The 20,033-nt window shown below is 40.1% G+C and overlaps 1 long non-coding RNA gene across 1 annotated transcript in view; it reads right to left on the bottom strand.

The window, feature by feature from the left end:
- The window catches only part of LOC125484355, a 135,380-nt gene extending 126,004 nt beyond the window's left edge, over positions 1 to 9,376 (bottom strand). Inside the window, exon 1 of the long non-coding RNA XR_007263160.1 lies at positions 9,268 to 9,376. This is a non-coding gene — a long non-coding RNA (uncharacterized LOC125484355). The remainder of the gene's footprint in view (positions 1 to 9,267) is intronic.
- Between the last annotated feature and the right edge of the window lie 10,657 nt (positions 9,377 to 20,033).

Raw genomic sequence — 20,033 nt, 5'->3', positions numbered from 1 at the left:
CTCAGTCCGAGCTTGCACAACAGCCCTCAGTCTGGTGAAAGCTGCTTGAATCGCAATTGACATTCACAAATTGGCCAACAGATGATGTATCACAGTTGGGTCCAAAAAAGAGAAGTTGGCCACCACCTTTGTCACCAACAGAATGGGCTCTAAGTTCTGGTGTTGCATTCCTCCATGATCCACAATATTAAGAGCAATTTTGATGACAGATGTTCCGATGCACCAAGCATTTTATGAGGAAGGGTCACCGGACCTGAAACGTTAACTCTGTTTTCTCCTTCGCAGATGCTGCCGGACCTGCTGAGTTTTTCCAGCAACTTTGTTTTTGTAAGCATTTTATTGTGTTTGGTTCTCAGCCCTGTTTAACACCTCTCATTGATGTTGGCTTTGGAGACTACTGCAGAAATCCTGGGAGCTCATCCTCTGCTCTAGCTACCTGCTGTGTCTGCAGGCCACCCCTGGCTGGACTCTACATGCATAGAGGCAAAAGTATCAGATCTGCAGTAGGAATGTGCAGGAGGATGGGACTTGCACTGGATGCTTAATGCCGTCAGCAACTTATAAGCCAGAAGAGATTGTACGATGAGGGAGAACTGGGATATAAGGAAATTAGGTTTGAGTATACCATAATCTTCCATTAATTCAGTCCAGTTGATGGGCACAGGAGCTACAGGCCTGACAGACCCATCCAGTTATCCACCATCTTCTCCTGCAAGAGGGAGGGAAGTGTGTCAGTGAGTGATACAATCTGTTTGATTGTTGTGGTTTGCTATCATTGAATAGCTGGCAGCATGTGCAAGCTGCGTGATAGGGGTGTGATCCTTACAGCAGTGATAGGACATAGCAGTGTGGTGGACATGGTTAGCCTGACCATATAGGCATACTGGGCACTCACCTTGGGCTCAAGGATTTAAGGGATACCAAGTTATGGTGAATTCTTTTCTTTATTAAAAAAAAAGCCATCTCTTATAAACAAACAAATTGTCCTTGCAAAACTGTACATCATTGCCATATTGAAAGTTGAATTAGATTATGTATTTCACTGTTTTCATGTTTAGTTGAAACAGCTCCTTTAAGTTTTTCAGAAAATTAACAACACAGCAAATGAAAAGAAACTGTATAGAGCTCAGTCTTGTAAAACCAAAATTGATCAGATAAAAGAACAAGCAAAACAAAAAAATTCCTTCGTTAAATGTTCAATTTGATAAACACCAAATTAGAAGCAGTTCACAACATCAAGGTGAAGGCACCTCACTTCAAGATGAAGTCAACTTAAATTAAAATGAAGACAGCTTATTCCCAGATGGAGACAGCTCACAGCATCAAATGAGAAGTGTTAATCTGCAGATATGTGCCAAGGTTGAAAAAAAAAACCCAAGGGAGACGAAGGTATATATTTGTAAAGAGGAACTTGCAAGCAAACTAGTTCAGAGAGAAAATTACTGTTACATGGCCTAGAATGTGATGTGCGTGAATGACAATTCTGATAGACCATGGACCTGAATGAATTTCACTTCCCAAGAAATGGAAATAAATGAAAATTCTCTGTGCATCACTACAAGAGGAAACCAAATCAGGAAGAAATACTTTGAGACTAGTTACAATAGTCAGTGTCAAAAGACTATCTTGCTTCTGCTACAAGTTGTTTAGTAATCATGCAATTATTAGCTCATTTACTCCAGAAAAATCAGAAAATGTCATCTTGGGTTTTCCTTCTCATGAAAAATGTCGCAAGCATTTGGAAAACATACAAAATTGGAAAGAACTTCAACTACAACTGAAATTCTCAAAATCTCTCTGACTGTAGCAGTTCAAAAAGACAGCTCACCACCTCCTTGTCAAGGGCAACTAGGGATGGGAAAAAAAAATGTTAGCCCGGCCAGCGACATACACGTCCTATTAGCGATTAAAAAAATTTAATGTACAAGACCCTGAGGGGACTTGAACAGGTAGATGTTGGCAGTATGTTTCCTTGTGTAGTAGAAACTAGAACTAGGGGGTCATTGGCTAAAATTATGAGCTGTTCTTTTAGAATTAGTCTTTACTGTCACATACACTCAATGAGTGTAGTGAAAAGTTTATATGTTGCCACTTGTGGTGTCATCTTAGGTACAAAAGGTACCTAGGTGCAGCTTCTTTAGTTACAGGATCTTAGAAAATAGAGAAGTAACAAGTCCAGTGTTGCAGAAAAATAAAGTCCAGAACAATGGTCTTCCAACTTAGACCACAGTGGCACCTAGTCTCCAGACTGCACCAAGCTTCACCTTGAGGATCATGAGGCTGGGAGTTCGCTTCACACCACCATACCAGGCTGAGGGTGCCACACCAGGAGGCCACTACAAGAGATGGGGAGGCACTACACCAGGCCAGTAGGTCAACACGCCACACCAGGAAGCTGCCATGGGAGGCCACGGTGCCAGGCCAGGAGCTTGTCATGCCATGCTGGACAGCCACTACGCCAGGCTGTTGGTGGGGTGGGGGGGGGAGCCAGACCAGGAGGCTGCTGCACCAGGATGGGAATTTTCAGTCGGAGACTGGGAATCGTCGCTGGAGGCTGGGAAGAGAAGGAGAAAAGAAAACACAGAGAAAAAAAAAGAGAAAAGAATGGGCAGAGTGGATGAGCTCTGCAACGGAATAGGACACTCCAGCCATTCTTGGCCCTCACTTTAATACAGAAATGGGAAAACATTTTTCTCAGATATTTGAATGCAATTGCAATTCCCTTCTTCAAAGGCAGTGGATGCAGAATTTTTTATTTAAGGTAGAGATATATAGCTTTTTGATTACCTATGTTGATCTAGGCTATGAATGTAGAATTGAGGTTAAAATCAGAACAGTCAAGACCTTATTGAATAAGCAAGCAGAATTGAAGGGCTGAATGGCCCACTCTGTTTCTTATTCATTTGATCTTGTGAACCAGAATACATTTGGAGAAAGCAACAGTTTGGGGGAGGCAAAAGATGAATCAGTTCAAGATCCAAAACTAAACTTTAAAGCAAACATCTACTTCTCAGTCCTACATATTGCAATCCAGTCGGTCAAAGAATGACTTCAGCTGATCCAGCAGTGTGGTTCAATATTTGGTTTCCTCAGCAATGTGTACATTTTGCAAAATAAGACTTTAAAAAGATATTAAACCTTTGCTTGAAGCTAGAATTGGCAGCCCAACTTGGAAATTCAAAAGATATTGATACAGTAGATTTGTGCAGTGAACTAAAGGTTATTTCACAATGATTTTCATGACATCTTACACTTTGAGATGTATTGAAGTTTATTACTAAACACAAACTCAAACTCACAGACAACATTCCCAATATCTTAATTGCTCTTGGAATTCTCTTGACCCTTCCAGTTTGTTGCTTTGGGGAACTTAACTTTTCCAAGTTAAAACTGAGAAAGACATACCTTCAATCTTTCCAGCTGTAAGAGACACTTCTTGCACTGGCTACCATCTTGATAGAACTCAAAATATATCTGAGAAAACGTATTTCCCAATTTGTGAAAGCAAAAGAAACGAAGGTCTAAGTGTCTACTTAAAGACAAGTAGAGGGGAAAAAATCCAATAAATACTTGTTTTATGTTGTTATATTATTGACTTGTATTTGAAATGAACAACGTTAAAATTTAGTACTAAATTTCTTATATTTCTCTTTTTTGAATGTGGGGTGCAGGGTGTGCAATAATCAATTTGCCAGGGACTCCAAAAACCCTGTCAGTAGATATATGAAAGTCAAGGACAAGTCCTGATTGATCTGGATATTTGCTACATTGGTAATTTTAACTGTGGCTGAGGCTGTCATGCAGTTGTCAGCATATGATTTCTTTAACACACATTCAGTGAACTCAAGAGAGGCCATAGAGTCACACAGCACAGAATCAGATCCTGCAATCCAGCTCATCCGTGCCAACCAGATATTCCAATCTGACCTAGTCCCATTTGCCAGCATTTGGCCTATATCCCTCTAAACCCTTCCTATTCATCCAGGTCATTGAACTAGTAATGCCAAACTGATGAAAATTTCATAGAAAGCCCCGTGCAACTTGTAATTAGCAGATGCATTTTTGAATATTTTATTTCTAAATTGTTCTCACCTCCACAGGCAAATTAACAAACGGTTCATTCATAGGCTTAGATTTTGGTATTTTTCCACATTCATTTGCTTTTGCTCATAGTTTTTCCTCTCCTCAGGCTATTCATGTCTGCTGTAATACCAGTCCATGAACAAGTCGATACTTGTGTAAGTGGCCATTATCAATGTTTGAGCCTAGACAGCGAATTTGAGTAAGGCAATCAGATGTGGAATAGACAGTATTGCCAGTTTGATTTCATCTTCACCCATTCTTGCGAATTGGACTTCCCAGCTGGGACCACAATTAGTGATCTGGTCTGTCTGATTTTTGCCCTTCACAATCTAAGGACAAGGAGATCACTTGTAATAGACCTACTTCCACCTCAATGACAGCAGTATAAATAAGAAATCAAATTCAAAACCTGTTTGGGCCAATTATTGGCCTACATGCTTCATTTACTCAGTGAACCAACAGGAGTCTCTGCCTATTTTGAAAATCAAGATAGCTTGAGATGTCTTTCAAATTTGCAATAGCCCTATTCATGAGCCTCAAAAACCCACTACTTCTTCCATAGTACAAAGATATAATATTTCAGGGAGATTTCAAGTAACTTCCTCTGTAAGGAAAGACAAAGTTATTTTTCTATTTTCTCTATTATTTCCAATTATAAATTCTTCAGTCTCTGCCATTGATAAACCCAAATTTTTGTTAATATTGACCTTTTTACATAACTATGAATTGTTTTACTTTTTTTTTCTAAAAAACACTTTCAGGATAGATGAGTATCACTTGCTGGGCCAAGATTTAATATTCATTCCTAACAGTTCGAGAAGGTGGCAAGCTGCCTTCTTGAATTGCTGCAGTCTTTTGGCATAAATACACCCACAATGCTGTGAAAGAGGGTGTTCTGGAGTTTTGAACTACCAGCACTGAAGAACAGAGGATTTATTTTCAAATCTGGATGGTAAGTGGCTTGGAGAAACAAAAATCTTGCAGGTGGTAGTGTTCCCATGTATCCAAGGTCCTTGTCCTTCTAGATTGTAGAAGATGTGGGATTGGAGGGTGCTGCAGTTTTGCTAAATTTCTGCAGTGCATCTTATAGATGGCATACACAGTGTCATGGAGCATCAGTGGTGGGGGGAGTAAATGTTTGTGGATCTAGTACCAATCAGCAAGTTCCTTTGTCTTCAATGCTATCAAGCTTCTTGACTGTTGTTCAAACTATACTCATCCAGGCAAGTGGGGATTATTTCATCACACTCCTGACTTGCACTAGATAGTAGACAGACATTGGGCAGTTGGGTGATTTGGTTGCTGCAGGATTCTTAGCGTTTGTCCTACTCTTCTTTTATTAGCCACTGTTGATTTAATTTATGGTTTTGTACCTAATAAGGAACTTGTATACACTAAATGTATGGCTCATCCAATCCAATCAATGGTAACACCCAGGATGTTGATAGAGGATTCAGTGATGATAACATCATTGAATGTCAAGTGCTGAAAGTTAGATTCTGTCTTATTGGCGATGGTCATTGCTTGGCATTTGTATAAAGTAAATGCCACTTGCTACTTGTTAGCCCAAGCCTGGATATTGTCCAAGTCTTACTGCATTTGGCCATGGACTGCAGTAGTATCTGAAGAGTACTGAATATTGCTGAACATTGTGTAACCATCAGCAAACATCCCACTTCTGATCATTTTATGTTTCTTGCAAGCTTACATTAATTTTCTAGTTTTCATTTTTGTTTCTTTGGTGAATTGTAAAACATGACTGATCCTTGGGCATACTGCCTTTTTGACAACTTTGTAAGCCTCCTCCTTTCAGCTAATGAAGTCTTTACCTTCTTTTGTTAGCCACTGTTGATTTAATTTATAGTTTTACACCTAATAAGGAATTTGTGTTCATTGTCAACCATGTTTGATTTGTTTTTTTTTTGAACAGTCACAATTGCCTGTCTACTGTTGCAACTTTTAATGTATTTTCCCATCCACCAACCAACTCGTCCCTCATACCTTCATAGTTTCCTTCGGTAATATTTAGAACTTAAAACAGTACAACATAGGAACAGGTCCTTCAGCTCACCATATCTGTGCTGAACATGATGCTATTCTGAACTAATCTCATCTGCTTGCACATGGTCCATACCCCTGTATTCCTTACCTGTTCATGTGTCTGAGAAAATGCCTCTTAAAATGTTTAAAGACGTTAGTTTTGGATTGAACTATATCATTTTCAAACTGAAGATAAAATTATACTATATCTCAGTCATTGCTCTCAATGTTCTTTTACAATCTAAAGCATATTTCCCATTTGCAGTCATAAGAAGCATATTGAATCCTGCTATGCTAAGACACATATCAGAAAGGTTAATACTGGATACATTGTCAAAAGTGATTAGTTCTGCCGGGCTGATTTGCAATACTTTGGTTGCAACAATTTCTCCAACTTAATGGAGGGTTTGTCTCCACAACGCCTAAGGAGATTTCTCACTGTATCACCATAAGCACACCTGACCCTAAAGGAGCCCCCTTCTCATCTGATGCTCGCCCAATTCTACTACTCACTATAGGCAGAAGAGCTACTCATTCGGCAGATATTCCAGAATAGGCCAGTACCACTAGAGCCAGGAGTGTCTTGAAATCCCAACCAAACGCTTGTCCAAGCATTAGTATTCTGGAGTTTCCCTTCAACGAAATGGCACAGGAGCCCCAGACACACTGCTCATGGCACATAGCTGACGTTGATGACATTTCCTGACACACGTAGCTCCACCTTTTCAATCCAGTTGTTGTTTAACCACCACGACACATGGCATACCTGTCCTTTGCCACTTTCCATCAAACATCTTTAAGGCACTGCCACTGTCACTAATGCTAACTGAAGAGCAGCATTTTATTATTGTCCAGAGGCATACTGGCAAAGAGTGAGAAGGATTTGGACATTCCAAAGATGAGTTGAGCTATCTCAAAGTTTGCAGATGACGCAAAGCTGGCAGGGAGGGTGAGCGGTAAGGAGGATGCAGAGATGGTTCAATGTGATTTGGACAAGTTGAGTACATGGGCAAATGCATGGCAGATGAAGTATAATGTGGATAAATGATGTTTTCTACTTAGTAGCAAAAACAGGAAGGCAAATTATTATCTGAATGGTAATAAGTTAGGAAAGAGGGACGTGTAAGAAGACCTGGGTGTCCTCGTACATCTGTTGCTGAAAGTAAGCATGTAGGTGCATCAGGCTATGAAGAGGGCAAGTGGTATGTTGGCCTTTAAAGCAGCAGGATTCAAGTACAGAAGCAAGGATGTCTTTCTGCAATTGTACAGGGCCTTGGTGAGACTGCACTTGGAATGTTGTGTACACTTTTGGTCTTCTAATGAGTTAGGATGTTCTGGCTATGGAGAGAATGCAACAAAGGTTTACTGGACTGATTCCTGAAATTGCAAGCCTGAAAAATAAAGAGAGTCAGGTTTAGTTAAGACTGTTTATTGGGAGGTTAGAAGGAGGGGGAAGCTCATAGAAATGTGTAAAATTCCAACAAGACTGGATAGATTAAACACAGGAAGGATTTTCCCAATGTCCTTAGAGTCCAGAACCAGGGGTCACAGTCTAAGAATACAGGGTTGGCTACTTAGTCCTGAGTTAAAGAGAAATTTCTTTACTCGGAAAGTGGTGAGCCTATGGAATTCTTTTTTACCAAAAGCAGTTAAAGGCAAAATACTGGACATTTTCAAGAAGGTGTTAAGTATAGTTCTTAGGGCTAGGGGGATCTAGGGGTATGGAGAGAAAGCAGGAACGTGGTACTGAGTGGGGATGATCAGCCACGATCATATTGAATGGTGGAACAGGCCTGAAGGGCTGAATGTCTTTTTTCTAATTAGCAAAGGCAAACACACAGATCTTAAAAAAAAAAAAGGCTGCACGCACCCCAAAATGCAAACAAAACGCAGGCCTGATGACCAACCACTATTTTACCATCTATTATTGTCTGAGGCACCCAGTTCTCAGCTACTGGGAACGGGTATCAACAAGGTTCTGTTTGTTGGCAGTGCTCAACACAGCTAAGCTTTTTCATGGACAAAGAGATGTTCGTTCCCTCAGAACACAACTCCACTGTGCTCTCACTTCCTCAGCTTCCAGCACATCATCTCACTGACTGCTACAGTTTTGTAAAGTGTAACAATGATGATGCAGCAGAGTCTGGAGTATATGGCAGGAGCGCCCCAGACCGGACCAAGTAACAAATCCACTCAGCAGACTGTCTGCCCCTACCATGGCCCTGGTAAAGAAAGGGCACCATTGTATTTGTGCTTCGCATCCATTAACCATGATTATAATACAATGGTGCCCTTGCTTCATCAGGGCCATGGTCAAGCAGACAATCTGCTGAAATACATGCATGTTGCTTGGTCCAGTCCAGGACCCGCTTGTCCCCCAGTAACCAGACAGGAACATGACAATGGTCCAGGCTGTAGTAATTGTGGCAGCAGCCAGGGTAACAGGCACACCTCCTGAAAGTGGAACTGCTGATTGCACAGCCATTGTACATAAATGAGTGATACCCCTTCCTTTTCATGAACTCTGCACTGTTGCAATTTGACCCTCTTGGTGCCACCTACATGCATTCAATGACACACTGCATTTATGGTATCAAATCACCTATTATTTCCATTCCAATTCCGTGTATGTTCTAAGAGCCAGATTTGCCAAAGGCACTTTTGACGATCCTGCCTTTGAATTTACATATGCACTTTGAAATTTGTCAATCTTAGAGTCCTTTGTTTTCTGAGTCACCAAAAATTGTTCTATTATCTTTCTCCCACAAAGGCTGAAGGAAGTGATTCTTACCTCAGCAATCTTTCAAGGCAGCCTACATCTGCTCCAATAGCGTCACCCATGCCAAGAACTAATTACTCAATAGAATCAGAAGCCTGTCTCTGAGCCACCCTAGCATAATCCACCAACTTAAATGCAATAACTGATAGAAGGAACTCCAAAATGCATAAAATATTGAAGAAATTCAATCTACTTATTCATTTCTAAAAATACTATATTACCATACTGCATAGCATTTAGAAGATTTTGTTTGCAAATTTAATTCAAATACTCCTGGTAGTAGGTCTAAGCTTTCTTCATTATCCAGTTGATGAGCATCTAGTTCACAAATACTTCTGATTTTTGCAAGAACAAAAATGTCAAACCTGGTTTTCACTGTAGGTGGTCACCCACATCCAGATAGCCACCTTATTCCTTCACTGTTCATGTGGTTCAAACTCTGGGGTCATGTTGGGTAATCATACTGACAATGCACATTTGCTTTCAATCATTTCACTCAACCACAACTCATGCAGCTTTGTGTCTTTTTTTCCCTTAACCCTTCAGTCTTGATCTCTAGGTAATATCCTCTGCCAATATGTTTTACTTCAGAAAACCTGTTGAAGAAGGATAGGGCTGTAACTAAACTGTATAAATTTTTATATATAATTATACAGTTACACAGCACCAGTGTACACCTTCAAACAGAACAACCACAGTTTTAACCTGTCTCTATTTCTATGGAGCTCAAATTAATGATTTGCTAATATCCAGCACCTGCTTACAATTAGTCACAATTACCACAATTAATTGAGCCCAATCTTTTTCCCAACAAAATATGGCCATCCTTTGAGATCGGAATTTTTAATATGGGGGCTTACTTGTTGGCAGAAATCAAGGCACTCCCCAAATAGAACAGCCAGCTGTCAAAATCAGGCTTTTGTTCTAAGATAGTGACAGACATTTTATGAAAGGAAAAATATTTTTAAGACTCACTCATATGAGATGATATATTCACTTACTTTCTGTTTGATCTCAATTAAGTTTTTAATATTTTTCCATTTCATTTCCCAAACTTCCTCAATTAACAGTTTAAACACTTTTCTGAAAATAATTACACTAACCACTCAGCTGTACAAACTAGGTGCAAAAAGGTAGAGGAAGAAGTTGGTGGTTGTTGAGTCTGCTTTTCAGCCATAAGATCAGCACAAAGCAGTCTTCTCTTGCATTAGGATGGTCTGTGCCTAGTTTGCAGAAGCTAAATTCATGGAGTTGATTGTTTGCCATATAAGGCAGGTTCTTAGAACTGACCTGAGCCCTCTTAAACATGGACCTCCGTGTCTGCTAAAAGAACCCTTTCCCAAATTTGTAGAGGCTGAAAGAGGCAGCCATTGCACCTGCCCAATCAGGATTTGTAAGTGGCTCCAGCATGATAATTTGTAAAAATAACCTTTCCCTTGGGGCAGGCAGAGCAGATAGAGTAACACTGATATCTTCCTTCAGATAAGCTTCCAGCAGAACTGAGGCCAGTGCTTGCACTGAGTGAATTGATCCTTGGGATTCTATGTTTGATGCATGGTTTTCATATCACACTAAATCTAAAAAAGATCATTGGACTAATTTCTAGGTCATTGTCTTCCAATAGCACTGTGTTACTTGTATTATTTCAAGTGGGTGACAGTTAGCTCAGTTGGCTGTGTGCTGGTTTGCAATACAGAATGATACTAACAGTGCGCTTTCAATTCCTGCACGGGCTGAGGTTACCGTGAAGGATGTCCTTTTCACCCTCTCCCCTTGCCTGAGGCATGGTGACCATCAGGTTAAACCACCACCAGTCATCTCTTCTGTTTCTTCTCCAGCATTTTAAACAAGGGTTCCTAGCTCTGCAACATTTATGCCGTTATCTTTTTTCTCTCTAACAAGGCTGAAACTAATGTCATTATCATTTCAGGCACTCAAGCTTCAAATGCTCCACCTTCTCAGAATCACAACACGTTCTAGATTACAAGCAGTCTGCTCACTGGCATTCCTTTTCGGAGCTGCAACAAGAATAAGTCCTGCACTCTTTTGACCAATTTTCTTTTGAAAGGATTTCCTCCCCGTGTTATCACAGTTCAATGTATAAGTTATTAAAATCATCTATATCCATCCAGCTTCAATTGCAATGACGTACTCAAGCACCCACTGATCACACTTGGCTACTAAACAAGACAACTGATGTGACAAACAAATTAATCTGAATTCTTAAATAGTACAAAAACTGTATTCAATAGTCTGTGACAGTAAACTCTAACCATTTTGCTGGAACATTACCTCAGAAACCAGGATCATTCAACCTTTCATTTTATACCATTGTATATTTCCGTGTTGTGTTAACAATAAATAAAGTACATTCTCAACAGATACCGTATATACTCATGTAAAAGTCAAATTTTTTAGACTTTTTTTTAAGATTAAATTTATGGGGTCGACTATTACTACTTTGGAAGGGCTGAAGTTCATGTTACGATCCAAAATACTGTATCATTAGCAGAAGCCCTATTGATCTCTAAACGAATAAAAAAAACACAACAAATTACGGTAATTACTGTAATATCTTCTAGTTCAGCAGCAGTTTTTGTGCAATCTTAGTTCTCTGCCAAAGTACTAAGTCATGCCTTCTCATGAACTTTGTGCGCCATTCAGCACTTGCCTTCAAATCCGAAATTCCATCTTTCTTTGATTCGTTTTCTGCATGGATTCGAATGGTTTCACAACTGGTCTAGGCCCGAAACGTCAGCCTCTCTGCTCCTATGATGCTGCTTGGCCTGCTGTGTTCATCCAGCCCTGCACCTTGTTGTCACAGTTTCCATTTTGCTGATTGTCAAGTACCCACTCAGCAATTTTTTTTCTCCAATTGTGGTCACATGCTAAGTTTACTTCTGTTGGCACAATTTTGTTTTGCCATTGTCTGAAGTTGGTTTGACATCTTTCTCCAGTCTTTCACAGGTTTCTCTGAAACACAAAATTCTCTTGCTGTTACACAGTTATTTGCTTTCTCTGCAACTTCAATAACTTCCAGTTTAAATGCTGCTGTAGATTTTTTTGATTTTCCAAAGAGCATTCTTACACAAAACGATGAAGTAATTTCAAAACACATAATAGCATGAAAAAAAATCGTTTCCTCATTGTAACACTTATGTACAGGATAATACCTTGACTCACAAATGTTGATCTGTTATCTGTGAAGAACTAGGGTTGACTTTTATATGAGATATATGGAAAATTCCAGATTTTTTGGCCAAAAATAGGGGGTCGACTTTTACATGAGATCCACTTTTCCTTGAGCATATACATTTATTTCCAAGTTGTAATGTGAAATCTGCGGTTGGTTACTGCAATGTTCTCTGGGATATATTACCTGCTAAATTGTTGTTTAAAAGCTGTTTTGACACACATTTCATTCTATGTAACTGATTCAACCACTTCCCTTTGGGGCACACAAGAATGAAATAATAGTGCTTAGAATACCAAAGAGAAATCAAGTTATGCATGGTGTACTGTGAGTAAAAGCAGTAAACTGCTCTAAGTTATTTCACCTCTTGCCAACTCTTCAGATCATTCTTCATCTGACATTTAAAAAGGCGACAGGTAAGTGAGGGTGGGATGGGGATTGGTGCTGTGGGAAAGTGTGGGAGTGTAGGAGCATGGGTAGCGAGGACAGGGGTTGGCTAAGAGCTGGTGTTATGCCTCACAAGGCCTGTTCCCTTGGTCAAGCATTGTATACAATGAGGCCCTTAAGTGGGTATTAACTGCCCAACTAAGGATGTAAATTCACTTCAGCTTGGGATGGTTGTTCACCAGAGGCAAGAAAGCTGGAGATACCACCTGACATCCGGCCAACCATTTAAATGCCCCACGCGCATCAAACACAACCTCAGCTGGACATAAAATTCCACCCACAATGTGTCAAAACATGTGGCTAATTTCATTTCACATGACAGTTAACGTTTTATATTTAAGTACAGACAGAGAAAGCAAAGCTAAATCAGCACAAAGTGCAAACTACCAGACATTCAAGATATATGCAAAGCCTAAAACTGATAGAGAATTGCCTGTTGTGGAAAGCGAAATGAATGTGTCTCTAAGAAGTTTCATGAGGTGATAACTGAGGAGTTTCAGCAAGAAGAAGCAACTGGGTAAAATAATGGGACTAAGGTTGGTGTAAAATGAAGAAGCCTAAGGCACCCTGATAATGGGTCCTAGGTCAGACAGCTGGATCATAGGAGATCATAGAATCCCTACAGCGTGGAAACAGGCCCTTTGACCCAACAAGTCCACGCCAACCCTCAGAGCCTCCCCCTAATCTACACCTCCCTGAACACTATGGGCAATTTAGCATGGCCAATCCACTTAGCCTGCACATATTTGGACTGTGGGAGGAAACTGGATCACCCAGAGGAAACCCACGGGGAGACACGGGGAGAATGTGCAAATTCCACACAGCGAGGTGTCAATAAAGCGAGCCTTCCTCAAGTTTGGTGTAGGACTCTGGAATACAAGGGCAGGGGAGGGAGAAGTGGAGGCTCGGAGGCATGAGGATGGAGATGGTAAGGGATACTGGGAACAGAGGTTGTGTGTGGAGAACAACGTACAGAGGAAATGGAAGTGAACAAATGTGCATGTTTCAGCATTGATAGAATACAACAATAATTTGTGCTGTCCCGATACAGCAGGAAATTAATTTGCTGTCCACACCATTGAGAGTTTAGTTGACCCTTCAGCACCCAAAGTTATAGATTAATAGTTTATTTGGGAAAAGCATAAAAGATAACCCCACTGTTACCAAAGCAGAATTGCAAAACATGAATAGACTGTATTCTATAATGAATTGAAAGATATTCAGTCAGTAAATAGTTACAAATGTCATTTTTATCTCAGTGCATAAATTTCCACCAATTTTGTCTATGCTTATCCAATCTTCCACACAGACTAAATGCTGGCAAGGTTAACACACACGTTTTGAACAGAAATTTCACAGGAACAGAGTCATTGATTCTATGAATCTTTGAGATACACAGCACAGAAACTGACTCTTTGGTCAACTCATCCATGCTGACCAGATATCCTACATAAATCTAGTCCCATTTACCAGCATTTGCCCATATCCCTCTAAACCCTTCCTATTCATATCCTCACCCAGATGCCTTTTAAATGTTGTAATTGTACCAGCCTCCACCACTTCCTCTCGCAGCTTATTCCATACACGTGCCACCCTCTGCATGAAAAAGTTGTCCCTTAGATCTCTTTAAGTCTTTCCCCTCTCACCTTAAACCAATGCCCTCTGTTTTTTGACTCCCCCACCCCAGGGAAAAGACCTTGTCTATTTACCCTATCCTTGCCCCTCTTGATTTTATAAACCTCTATGAGGTCACCCCTCAGCATTCAATGCTCCAGGGAAAATAGCCTCAACCTATTCAGCCTCTCCCTATAGCTTAAACCCTCCAACCCTGGCAACATCCTTGTAAATCTTTTCTGAACCCTTCCAAGTTTCACAACATCCTTCCTATAGCAGGGAGACCAGAATTGAATGCAGTATTCCAAAAGTGGCCTAACCAATGTCCTGGACAGCTGCAACATGACCTCTTAACTCTCATACTCAATGCACTGACCTATAAAGGCAAGCATACCAAACGCCTTCTTCATTATCCAATCCAGCTGCAACTCTACTTTCAAGGAACTATGAGCCTGCACTCCAAGGTCTCTTTGCTCAGCAACATTCCCCAGGTCCTTACCATTAAGTGTATAAGTCCTGCCCTGATTTACCTTTCCAAAATGAAGCATGTCACATTTATTTAAATTAAACTCCGTCTGCCACTCCTCGCCCCATTGACCCATCTGATTACCAGCAATGCCATTCCTTTCAGTTCATACAGATAATTGATTTTTTTTCTGCATATCTGTTTGATGTAAGTGGCTTTCTTTATATTCACTTCACTATACAGCTGAAACCTCAAAACTTTAAGATCAGCAAAAAATAGATTTTGCATTACAAATTTTGAATATTATATCATTTTGTTTTTCTTTATTTCGAAATCTGGAAGTGAATGTGGAGTCTATAAAACTGTTCGTGGACCTTTAACGTCATTCTAGAACAGGCATAAGTCAGACCCACACAAAGCTTTGCACTGATATAATGTTTCGCATTACCAAGTCATTAGTAGTTAAGACCAAAAGAGAAACCAACAAATGGAACATTGTCTGAAATCTCTGCTTTGCCTGAAGTGCAATATTTGAATCCTTTCAGTCTGGGCTGTTTGAGAGCCATTCTTTTACATGAACCTCTGACTTTCCATATTTATACATCCCATTTTAGATCATTGCCTTTGGTCAATGCATTTGAAAAATAAAATCATAGATTTGGTCTGTAGCAACATTAACCAAAGCCAAATCAATCATAGAAAAGAGCAGCTTTCAGGATGGAAAATGTTTTTTCTCATTTGTCTTCCAAAATCTGATGTTTTATAATTGTGAGGTTATGTTCATAGAGAAAGATTAACATAATAGTTTTGCTGGTGAGCATTTCCTGTTAATCTTAAGTACGGAATTTCAACTGGGCGAGCGGAAGATTTTTTTGAAAATACATTCATGTAAGTGTTGGACTAGAGATGCTATCTAAAATTTAATCAGTAACTTAATTAGTTAATTAAATGCTACAAAGGTGGCAGCAAAAGTGATGTGTGATTGCTGTAGTACATGGGAGCTCATGAACACGCGTGCAATACAAGGCAGTCACATTTGCAGCAAGAATCTATGGTTGAAGAAATGTCAACTCTGAGTCATTGAGCTGGAGATGAACTGCAGACACTACAATATATCAGGAAGGGGGGAAGTTATTCATCTTTTCCACTTTGTTATTCATTTTATCCCAAATAATTGTTTCTAGAAGCTTCCACACCACAGAAATTAAACTGACTGGGTTGTAACTGCTGGGCTGACCTATACAAATGTTCTTGAACAAGACAATGTTTGCAATTTTCCTGTCTCTGGCACCTACCCTCCTGACCCTAATCCTCCATTCGCTGCCACAAAAATGGGGATGCTGACTAATTGTACAAAATAAATTTCTCATCAGTTAGTCTGGACCAGACATAAGGAACACTCCAATGGCAAAGAGCTTTTAGAACAATCAGGACATCATTACCTGTTCCTCTCAAACCTGCCACACTTACAAAACTATGGCTGATATTACTATTGCCTGAGAGTCCATGTTGACAAGGATCAAATGCATTTGGCCTGTTGGTTGCTGGCTCGAATCTCCCACCTGTGACAGGCTACTTACAATGTATACAATTGCAAGATAACGACAGAGCAGATCCAGCAGGTTTGAGACAGCCACAGTATCTGTGACCAAGCATGCTCACTCACCCCTTGCATATGTAATGGGACCTCCAGCAGTGGACGGTGATGGTGAAGGAGAGTAGCTGGAGCAGTCAAAGGAACATTCACTGGCAAACAGGTGACTTTGGTGGATGGTGAGCCGATGGGAAGGGGGAGCAGATTGACAAAGGATTCCTCAGCCCAATGTAATCCATAGGCTTCGTTCCTTATATCTACGATAACCATTACTTGTTTATCTTTAATTTTCCTTCCTGTTTGTAATGGTCTGATGTCAATAGAATTTTGAATCCATGTTGCATGGTCTTTAGATCTTATGTTCAAATGTCATGTTACACATGGCTTTGAAACACAAAAGTCAGATGCACAGCTCTTGGGTGATACTGTTGCATAAATCAGTTTCAGGAATAGAAGCCTCCTGGTACAAAATGTCATCCTGCCTCAATAAACGATCACACATATGGAACCTCAGCTCAGAGGCCCAAAGCATCATAAGGCTCCTGAAGGCCCCAACTCAATATTGTTCCTTAAAGCTCAGTTCTAGCAAAGGCACTTTTTAATCTGTGCACATCTACTACATAATCCCACTGCTGAATGATTTATTTATACAAATTTAGCTGGCTCAAACCAGGATTCTATTTAGAAAAATTCTTGAATGCTAACTTGAGAAACAGATCCCTGTTGCAGAAGAAACTGCTAAAAGTGCTAAAATGACATATTTCAACAAATTTACCAGATCACTCGAAAGGTCAACTAACTCAATACTTTCCTGAGTGGATGCAGGCTAGACAAGGAGCCAAAGCCTGTGTGTCTTAGTGTCACACTGCCATGCCTTGTCTTTCAGGAAAGGTAACTACAATTTGACAAAAAACACGAAGAAGTAACTTTTCACCCCCTGGCCATTTCAGTCATGGCAGCTAATATGGAGAACACAATTCCTGGCTCCTTACAGGGATCGTGAGAATTGATGAGAGAGGGAAATAATTTGGTGCGTTGGCCTCAGAAAGAAACTCACCTTCTCTTTGCCACCTCACTGAGTTCTAGGCAAGGAAGTCTGTGGGTGACCTTGTTTCACTGTTAATTAAAGGCCTCAAGTGGTCAATCAATAACTAGTCAAGGGTCTCAACTCATGACCTCCCTGCTGACTTGCAGATGAGAGAGGTGACTCGTTTCCTAATGTGGAAACTCCAGGGCGACCTGCCTGTCAGGGTAGAAGGGGGTAATCAAAGACACGGATTGGGAGCAAGTGGGTAGGCTCTGCCTTTGCCTCTAATCGCCCTGATGATTCTGCTCTTCCTTCTACCCCCAACCTGCAAAAAGACAAAAGTCACTTGCCTTCTCATTGCTAAATCCAGAGGAGAAGGCCCTGACTGATGGACTTTAGGCCAGAGGCTGTCAGCCTCTGATGATCTGGGACCCAATTCTGAGACCTATGATTCAGTCAGAAACTCACCCACACTTGCCTGGCAGCTCTGAACTGAGTTTTTTATGAGGTGATTGGATTGATTTCCTCAGCAGTAGAGGTGGTGTATTATTCACCATCTGACACACTCGTTCCCACACATCAAAACATGGGAAAAATCCACCCTTAGAAACTGTGGTTGCACGGGAATGATACGCAGCAGCAGGACAAGTCAACACACTGTTGAAAGAAACTATTTGCATATGTCCTGGCCTAGTTAGCCCTTTTTAAAATCACCCTTCCTGACATCGGGTAACATTCCAGAGCTTGGACTTGAAGGTACAAGTCATGACACACCTACCATTATTTAAAAAAATGTGTTGATATCATCAAGCAAAATACCTCAGCTCAAGGTGCCATTTAAATAACTTCTTGGATGTCACTTCCAGATGGTATGCTGGTCAGCAAGAACAGTCTTTAAATACAGCCAATATAATAACAGTCATCAGTCTAACCCCAGATTTTGACCTTCCACATATCACATAGTTCAAGCCCAGTGATTTCAGATGTGATTCAATCAAATATGTTGCAAATGGTGGGCCTTTGTGACTCCCTATTGCCACTGTGACAGATAAGCTAATTTAGGTCACTTACCAACAAGTATGGTCTGATTTCCAACACACAATGACCTTCACTCAATTACTGAATGGCTGAATGCTTGGGTTAACATGTTTGACTCAAGAATATATGTAAATATAATTGCAATAGAATTGTATTCAGATCCCAGCAGGATGGATTATACATAAGGTGCAAAATGAGGAAGTGATAACAAAATAGGAGGGGAAATAGTCTCGTTCCAATGTTACATTAATAATTGGTTCAGAACGTGCAAATAGAGAATTGAGATAGTTATTACAACTGATCACACAATGGGATATGATTTTCACATTAAAGAATTTGTCCTATAATTGTTGGCTGATATTATCATGCAATCAGTGCTAAATTTATGGTACACTGGCACATTATTCTCAGTAAGTCCTCTGTGGTTATGCGGAACTCAAGAGATTGTCCGGTGCTGCAATGTTAATATACTGACTGCATTTTAACAACAAAGGCAGCACCACATTTATGGGGCTGTAACAAATTATGTACAGGGTTTATTCACTGACTCACATGAGCTGAATGCAGCTTATTCCTCAGCTACACAGGACAATCAGTGTTATGTTGACAGATTCAAGTGCTTACAGCCAAATCTCTGAGGTAGAAAATTCAAATAACTGGCCCAAGCTCCTGCTGGAACTTCAGTTTAAGATCAATAGAAACCTCAGAACAATACAAATCACCACTTGTGATTTTTCATCTAGGGTTTTTGATAATCTTCCTGTAAAGCAATGGCGGAAGATCTCAATATCCGCTTCCTTTGAATTTTTTTATTGTTGTACACTGAGAAGAAAACAGACTTGTTCTTGCAGGCATCTTTGTTGAATGTCCCAAATTGTGGAGAAAATGAAAACATGCACACTAAGGATAAGTATAATCCTATCAGAATGAATGAGACAGCACAGTTTAATGCACTTCACTCACACTGATTGCTGTAGTATAATCGGGGTCCAAGATTTGTAATGAGAGTTATTGATCACTTTTGTATAGAAATTGATTCAGAATTGTGTGCTAAATATAAAACATTTGATTCATCCTCGTGAAATTCAGAAGAGTATAAAAGAATATTGAAGACAAAGAACTGCCTCCTGCTCAAAATTGTGATTATCCATTCTGCTCAGTATCCTCTCTCACTATGGTTTCTCCTGCTCCTAACACCTATTACCCATCCACTAGTCTGCAACTATCATATTCATGGTCTCTATGTGACATTATTTTGTTCCCTCATAACTTTTCTATTCATCACTCAACTACCCACTGACATTCTTAGCAATATCAGCTTCCCCTACACCTCTAGCATTGGCTCCATTTTCCAAATATAGCACTCTTGATTCATTGTCTTGTTCAATTATTATTCCACCTTTAATTTCTCTTCTTTCTCTTCAACTTCTTCAAATGTGTTAATACTGCTTAGCGTTTCACCCCTATCTTCCATCAACTGTGAATCGCAAATGCTTCAGACCATTTTCCAAAAGCTCAAAAACTGTCCTGATTCTCTATATTCTGAGACTTTCATCTATAGCTGTTGCATTTCTTTCTGCTTCTCTGAAGCCCTGAATATAGTTATCCACTTAATCTCAATATATGACTCCTCCTATCCATCCTAATAGTAATACCTTACCCTCCATCTGTTTCTACTTGTCTCTATAGCAGTCACCTCTTGCAATTGATTTTTTTCAACTACAGTACATTCATACAGCATAAATGTACATC

Source organism: Rhincodon typus, chromosome 11 (genome assembly GCF_021869965.1).
Source record: "Rhincodon typus isolate 14 chromosome 11, sRhiTyp1.1, whole genome shotgun sequence".
Classification (NCBI taxonomy): domain Eukaryota; kingdom Metazoa; phylum Chordata; class Chondrichthyes; order Orectolobiformes; family Rhincodontidae; genus Rhincodon; species Rhincodon typus.
The sequence above is the reverse complement of the archived record's forward strand: the minus strand, read 5'-3'. Positions and strand labels throughout refer to the sequence as shown.